The following is a 7,928-nucleotide window of genomic DNA, read 5'->3' on the forward strand; positions in this document are numbered from 1 at the left end:
CAGTTCTAATATATTGCCTAACTATGTTCCGTGTGGGAGGTTCTAACACGATGCCGATCCTCAACCCCTTTGCATTTGAGGAACCATCTGTAAAAAGGATCCAAATTCCCGAGGTAGTCCCCGAGGCTAACAACAATTCTCTTTTGACTTCGGGCGCTACGACCGAAGTGAAGTTGGCCAAAATTTGAGGTTTTATGGTGGTTGAGGGCCGATATTCGATATCATACCCGCTGATTTTGACGGTCCATTTGGCCAATCAGCCTAAGAGCTTGGCTTTTGCATGATGTTCCTCAGTGGGTAAGAGGTCACGACATATATAGGGTGACATTGAAAGTACTGTTTTAACTTTTTGGAGGCACTTATCAAAGAGAACGCCAATTTTTCCAGGTGAGGATACTCTATTTCGGCCTCGCCTAGAGTTTTACTGAAATAGTAAATAGGGAATTGCATACCTTCCTATTCTCAGACTAGGACTCCATTTACCACCACCTCGGAAACCGCCAAGTAAAGGTACAGTTGTTCATCCTCCCTCGGGGTGTGGAGCAATGTGGGACTTGATAGGTACCGTTTGAGTTCTTCTAAAGCCTATTGGCATTCCAAGGTCCAGGAAAAGTTATACTTGATAGGTACCATTTGAGTTCTTCTAAAGCCTATTGGCATTCCAAGGTCCAGGAAAAGTTATTCTTTTTCTTTAACAGGGAGAAAAACTGATGGCTTTTTTCTGAGGCCCTGGATATGAATCTGCTTAGGGTAGCTATATGCTCGGTCAGCCTTTGAATGCCCTTGACTATTGTCCACTAAGGTGATGTCTTCTATGGCTTTGATTTTGTCGGGATTGATCTCGATTCCCCAATTAGATACCATGAACACGAGGAACTTTCTGAATCCGACCCTAAATGCGCACTTCTCTGGGTTTAGCTTCATATTGTATTTTTTCAATATGTCGAAGGTTTCCTGCAAATGTTTAAAATGGTCTTATGCTCGCAGGGACTTGACTAACATGTCATCAATATAAACTTCCATTGATTATCCTATTTGTTCTTCGAACATCCGGTTTACTAAGTGTTGATAGGTGGCACCGGCATTCTTTAATCCGAATGACATTACGTTATAACAATAGGTTCCGAATTTAGTGACAAAGGAAGTTTTCTCTTGGTCACTCGGGTCCACCCGAATTTGGTTGTACTCGGAATAGGCATAAAAAAAATGAGTATCTCGTGCCCGGTCGTCTCGATTATCCGATCGATGTTAGGAAAAAGGAAAGAATCTTTAGGGCGTGTTTTGTTCAGATCTTTATAATCCAAACACATTCTTAGTTTATTTCCTTTCTTAGGTACTACCACGACGTTGGCCAACCAGTCTGGGTACTTAACTTCCCGAATGGATCTATTTTAAGGAGTTTAGTTACCTCGTCCTTGATGAAATTGTGCTAGACCTCGGACTGCAATCTCTTTTTCTGCTTAATCTGATGGAACTTCAGGTTCAAACTCAGCGTATGAGTGGTCACCTCCGGCGCGATCCCTCTCATGTTAAAATGGGACCAAGCAAAAAGATCTATGTTAGCTATAAGAAATTCAATGAGTTCTTCTTGAGCTCGGGAGTTAACCCCGTGCCCAGATATACCTTTTGATCGGGCAAGTGTTCGATCAATATGATTTGCTACAGCTCCTCGACCGTCGACTTGGTGGCATCGGAATCATCGGGAGCTATGAACGACCTAGGAACTCCATAATCATCCTCCTCGTCTACTCCTCGATCCTCTGGTTCGACCAGGGTTGGTATCGATGATTGCTATTTAATTTCTTCCTTCCTGGTCGGCTCAGTGTTCTTTGTGTCGAGATCACGGGAATTGGGATCACTTCGTCGACCGTGAATATTTCTTTTGCGGCCGGCTACTCCTTTTGACAGAGTTTCCCCAAACTTTTTTTTAATAACACTGACTCGATTTCGTCGTCTTCCAAGTTGTTACCTTTGATGGCGCATGTGTAGGAGGTCACATGCTCATTTGGATCTATGGTTCTTTTGTACTTTGTAATAGCAGGCATACGAAATCTCTTCGGGATTGGCTTCGGTGCCGCGCTTGGAAGAAAAGGCTTTTGAACAAATTTCTTGGAATTCGGGCCTTTCAATATTAGGGACGTATCTGGGATTTAATCGACCCAGGAATTATATGTTTCCACATTTTTGTCGTTTTCCTCAATTTTCTTTTCATCTAGTTCCACATGTTTCGTTAATGCTTCAAGCATTTTTATTACTTCAGGGCTGACACCGGACTCAGCTTCACCCGCCCTTTCGGTGATCTGATCATTTCTTCGAGTGTTTCCTCGGGATGGTTCGGGCTCCACCCTGCTGGGGGTGTGGCTCAAATTTTGCAGCTGCGCCATTGCCGCCTGTTGAACCTGCAACATTTCGAAGATCAATCGTAGACTAACCCCGTCGCCTTCGCCTTTGGGCGCTCCTCGAGCCGTTGGTCGGGCTCCTCCGAGAATGCTATTCTCGAGGTTCGTACGAAGGTTGGCGTTGATGTCCACCTGTCAGCTGGCATCGACTGGGTCTACGGATGGGACCCCATTGGGATGAATAGGGGGCACCTCATTTCTAGGGACAAGATTGTTGTTTTCGCCATGATGGTCAGGCCCATCCTCAACGTTCAAGTGAGCGGACTGAGAATTTTGATATTTTTTTGGCTGACCTGAAATTGAAACCTTAAAGAACAAGTGTATAATAGAGTGTGTTATGGAGATTTGTATCAAACTATCACTATTATCCTTAGCCCCACGGTGAGCGCCAAACTGTTTACTCTTAAAAAGGATAACAATTAAATTTATACGCATTTTTAAGGATATGCGGATAGATTCAATACAAGTAATCAAGAATGTTAGATAAATGAAATAAAGGTGAAATCAATAACCAAACTAGTGGTAACATTGAGTCTGGGATCAGCTTTTAGCTTAACAGTGATTTTACCCTTGACTGGGCCCCCGATTTGAAGCCAAATGTGTGGAAGAACTATGATTAAAATAAGAGATTCTCAATAACTAGAAAACAGGGAAAAAATTTATATTGCTTTGATATACGTTTTACAATGTGTATTGAATGAAAAAACTTCCCTTTTATATATTAGGAGAGTTTCATGGCTAGTACAACTCTAAAAAAGGTAAAAAAAAATCCTCCTTTCTCGTCAATTACTGATATGCTACCGACGTCGAGCGAGATTCGCGCTGTGATATCTGGTTGGGTGCGGATATCAGGTTTTCTATTAGTTGTGTGCAACCATTCGTAGTGTTTTTCGAGGTTTAGGTGCTCGCTCGGGGTCCGGGAAGTGTAAGTCTTGCCAGACACGGTGGTTAGCATTCCATTCGGTCCCTGGTACGAGAAGTCCTTCGCCTTTGATTCTGATCCCAGGCAGTCATGTCTCTGCTTCGTTTGACCCACCAGAAAATCGAGGTATATGTTACCCTCAGTTTACCTATATACAAAGAGTACAAAAATAATGTGGTAGACTATCAGATGTTGAGGTCCACAAAATTTGATTTGGCTATCATCACAACAAAAAAAAAGAAATAAACGTGCATAACGTAATAGCTTAAGTTTTGAACATTAACGGTGTCAAAAATATTTACTCCTTATGATCAATTTAAACGATAATTGTAGTCCATTCATTAAGTGGAATAGTACTTATTGGTGAATATCCGGAATAAATATAAATAACCTAATATAATATGTCATATTAGACTAAAAAAATTGGTGGATGAATGCTTTTGTGTTCATGCAGTTTGAGAGAATATCGTAAAAGAAATTTATTATGTTGTCGATATATATAACTTAATTCCTATATAAAAGGATAAAATTAAAATTGAAGACTGTGCAAATGTACTAATTAATCAGTAAAGGAAGATACCATTAATTCATGAATTTATTGATATAAAATAACCTCAATCAAAATAACAAAAAAAAATATTATAACACTTTTCTTTATACTAATTATTAATAAAATTTATAATAACAACAACAAACAACAATAGTAATAATAATAATAAGATGAAGTAGAAGAAGAATAAGGAGGAGGAGGAGGAGGAGGAGAAGTTAAATAAATTTCGGCCTTCAAATTTTGGGGCCTAAGGCGACGGCTCCACTGCCCAAGCCTTTAGAGCCGCCCCCTGTTTTACAGAAGCATTTACAACAAGAACAACAATAAGAACAACAACAACAACAACAACAACAACAAAAATAACAACAACAACAACAACAAGAGACACAAAAACAACAACAACAACAACAACAACAACAACAACAACAACAAGATGAAGAAGAAGAAGAAGAAGAAAGAGGAGGAGGAGGAGGAGGAGGAGGAGGAGGAGGAGGAGGAAGAGAAGGTAAATAAATTTGGGCCTTCAAATTTTGGGGCCTAAGGCGACGGCCTCACTGCCCAAGCCTTTAGAGCCACCCCTGTTTTACAGAAGCATTTACATGTGAGGATCGTTACCTATTAGATAAATTATCAAATTGCAATTGGATTAATATATATTTGCTCCATCTCAAATTATCTGTCGTGAATTCTAAAAATAGTTATCACAAATTATTTGTCATTTTAAAAGTTCAAGACTAAATTAATTTTTTTTTTTTTACCCGTAATATTAATTGTTCTTGAAGACTACAAATACCTCAATTATAAGTAAATGTTAAATTAAGAGATATTATATCTTAAAACATGAACAAGGATAAAACAATTAAAAACTTCTTCTATTAAGTAATTTGAGACGAAGAGGGTATATTTATACATATTTTTGTGTGTCTATCATTCCTTGGCACATTTGGATAAACAGTAACAATAACATTTTCGACTCCACTCTGCTAATAATACTAGTGATAGGATAATTGAACAAGCTACTGAATATATATATTTTAAAGGGAATCTTATATAAATGTCCCAAATAAGTCCCAACTTACAAACCTCTACTCATTAATCATAGACTTACCAAAACTAGCCAAGCACATATAAAAATTGAAAATTCAAATAAATAAGGTTCTTTCTCTCCAAGAATCACACCCAAAGACCTCCTTCCATATTTTTAAGCGTGATCAACAACATTAGATGCAAGACGGCAAGGAAAATTCATGGATAAAGTAGCAAATAAGATGATGAAACACAAAAAAAAATATATATATATATATATATATATATATATATATATATATATATATATATATATATATACAAGATTCCAAAAATCTAAGAAAAAAAGAATATTTTTCAATGGGTATGATTGAAATTCATTGAAAGCATATAGATGAGTCAATATACAAAATTTGAGGAAGATTGGAGGTGATTTGGATTGATTTGGTATCAAAATTCGTAATTTAAATCGAGTTCAAAAAATTCTTCTGCGACACATATATCACCCATATACCCAATCTATTCTAATAACACCCACTCAAAAGAAAGTAAAAATTTGACCTTTTTTGGGCTACAATAGCTAATTGTTTAATATTAATAATATTTGTCTAATATTATTAATAAAATATGAATTAACCAATTTTTGTAATAAGCTACTTAAAAATAGACATAGCTGATAATTTCCCTATATATTTCTGCCTCGCGAACAACAACCAAAAGGAGTCCATTAAACATACTATTGAACTCATATGGACTGACTCCTCCATTTATTAGAAATTTGTCCTAATTTTCTTACCTTTTATTCTTTTACTTGAAGGAATAGTAGAATATTAATCACAATTATTTTACTTTCATATAAGAAATTGTAGATCTCTTTCATATTTAACAGATCCCTTTTTAGGAGGAAAAGGTTGTAACTTACATATATTGAGGATCCCCTTCAAATAACAACAAAATAGCATCCACAATGTAGTCCTTAAGAGAGTTTTTTTTTAACGGGAAATATTTCTCTCAATAGTTTTTTTTTCTTTTTATATTAGTTTCTCTCATATATATGTTGGTCAATTGACCAAAACATACTATAATCTTATGCCTCTTTTAGTATACTTTTTTGCGTCGTCTGATTTATCATTACCAATGTTTTTTTGTTAGCTTCCGCATGATGCTTTGTTACTTTCGATCCAATAACATTCTCCTTAACTTTTAAACTGAACATTGATGGCTCTCATAATCAATTATCCAACACTGGAGCCGGTTGAATTATACGAGACTCAGATGGCAGATGAAAAGAAGGTTTCTCAAGTACCATTACTACAAATTACTACAAACTGAGCTCTTCATGGAGAACCAATTGCTTTATTTAAAGATCTCGTGCGTGCCTACACTAAAAGTTTGTTTTCCCTCATTGTAGAAACTGATTCAAACTGACTGATCAAATTAACTCAAACTTACAAACTGCACTATTTTTACATATGCTGAATGATTGCAGGTTTCTACTGGATGCGATAAATTGCCCGCCCATGCAACACGTTACCGGAAGGCGAATAAGGTCGCACATCCCCTGGATCTTTTTAGAATATTAAGATCTATAACGTAAGATCTTATTTGGGATCTTCCACCTTTACATGCTTTGTTTATACTTTCCAAACTGATTTAGCTCAAATAGACGAGGTCTTATTTGTAATAATCCTGCTTAAACTTCTCCTTCCTGCTTTCAATAAAATGGTATCTTTGTTCAGCAAAAGAAAAAGGAAAAAAGTGGGGGTGTTTGGCTTCGGAAAATACATATAATGTCAGACAGTTTCGTGCAAATTTTTATCGTTGAGCAAAAAGAGAAAAACTAAAAAAATGTGCAATTCTTTTGGCGCGGTTTTGGTCCTCGAAGACCTTAAACACCTTAGCCCAAATCTGTTGGGCCTCTCTCAAGCTCAATTAGTGTAAAAATTGTGTGGGGTAGCCACTTTTAAAGTGGTATTTATTTTTTATTCAGAATTTTCAATGCTTAGCAATAGTAGCCACTAGTCTATTAAAATTAATATGAAAAGACTGTGTTACCTAAACAGGAATGGCAGTTTTCTTCATGCTGCTTGACGCTGATTACGTGCCTTCTCCTTCTCTTTGACTTCACTTCCTTGATTAGTATCATACTCTATTTTATCAATAAAAAAATAGATGAATTGACATTAGAAGACATATTAAGAGAAAGAAGATAAATATAGAACATAAACCATTACCAGGGGCTTTTCCATGGATTATCTTTTCTTCATCCTCTTTGTTTCCTCCATAGATGCCTCCAAAACCTTCTTCATCCGATCTCGTTGCATATCCATCTCCAAAGCTGCTCGACATTGTGTCCCTTCAATCCAATAAATACGAATTACACTCTTGGTAATGTCCAAACACTCAAAAGTTAAGGACACTTGGTCCTGAACTTCGAGTTCCAAGTTCAAAAGTGAAGGACACATGATCCTGAACTTAGAATTAAAAGTTCAAAAGTTAAGGACACTTGGTCCTGAACTTCAAGTTCCAAATTCAAAAGTTAAGGACACTTGGTCCTGAACTTAGAATTACAAGTTCAAAAGTTAAGGACACTTGGTCCTGAACTTAGACTAACAAGCTCAAAAGTTAAGGACAATAGGTCCTGAACTTACACTTACAAGTTCAAAAGTTAAGGACAATAGGTCCTGAAATACTGAACTTAGACTAACAAGCTCAAAAGTTAAGGACAATAGGTCCTGAACTTAGGCTAAGAAGCCAAAAATTTAAGGACAATAGGTCCTGAACTTACAGTTACAAGTTCAAAAGTTAAGGACAATAGGTCCTGAAGTCCTGAACTTAGACTAACAAGCTCAAAAGTTAAAGGACAATAGGTCCTGAACTTAGGCTAAGAAGCCCAAAAGTTAAGGACAATAGGTCCTGAACTTAGACTAACAAGCTCAAAAGTTAAGGACACTTGGTCCTGAACTTACATTTACAAGTTCAAAAGTTAAGGACATGTAGTCCTGAAGTTAAGTTCAAAAGTAAGGACATG

At 36.9% G+C, this 7,928-nt stretch overlaps 1 long non-coding RNA gene across 1 annotated transcript; it reads right to left on the minus strand.

Annotated features, from left to right (window-relative positions):
• LOC109236219 lies at positions 6,975-7,262 on the minus strand. Its single transcript, XR_002069475.1, has 2 exons — positions 7,132-7,262; positions 6,975-7,046 (listed from the first exon to the last, which is right to left on the minus strand). It is a non-coding gene; the product is annotated as an uncharacterized LOC109236219 (long non-coding RNA).

The sequence above is a fragment of the Nicotiana attenuata genome, chromosome 12, assembly GCF_001879085.1.
Source record: "Nicotiana attenuata strain UT chromosome 12, NIATTr2, whole genome shotgun sequence".
Taxonomy (NCBI): domain Eukaryota; kingdom Viridiplantae; phylum Streptophyta; class Magnoliopsida; order Solanales; family Solanaceae; genus Nicotiana; species Nicotiana attenuata.